Source organism: Buceros rhinoceros, unplaced genomic scaffold (assembly GCF_000710305.1).
Source record: "Buceros rhinoceros silvestris isolate BGI_N320 unplaced genomic scaffold, ASM71030v1 scaffold26872, whole genome shotgun sequence".
NCBI classification, from domain to species: Eukaryota; Metazoa; Chordata; class Aves; order Bucerotiformes; family Bucerotidae; genus Buceros; species Buceros rhinoceros.
Genome location: NW_010399862.1, coordinates 634 through 1,026, shown reverse-complemented (window position 1 = coordinate 1,026; position 393 = coordinate 634).

The window sequence follows — 393 nt, the reverse complement described above, 5'->3', positions numbered from 1 at the left end:
CCCCCCCCCCCCCCCCGCGGGGGTGGTGTGGGGCGGGTGACAAGTTCCTGCTCCCCCAGCACCCCCATTGCCATGGGGCAGGCACCTGGGTGCCGGTGTCACCAGCTCCAGGCGTCACCCTTTAGCGGGGACGCCCAGAGAAGCAGCCACACCGCTTTTACTGGGAAATTCAGAGCTCCCAGCCTGGGCAGTGGCACCTGCAGTCACCCCCCCAGCCTGTACAAGGGACCGTGGACAAGCTCCTGCAGGCAGGGAGCGCCCAGCCAGGACCAGGGCGCTGCCCCTGTGGTGCCAGACGTTTCGGGCAGGACTCCAAGGGCTCGTTCTCCTCCCTCCACACCCCAGCCCCACGGCTGGGGGGGGGCGGGGGGCCAGGTGCCGCTGCCCCAGCGC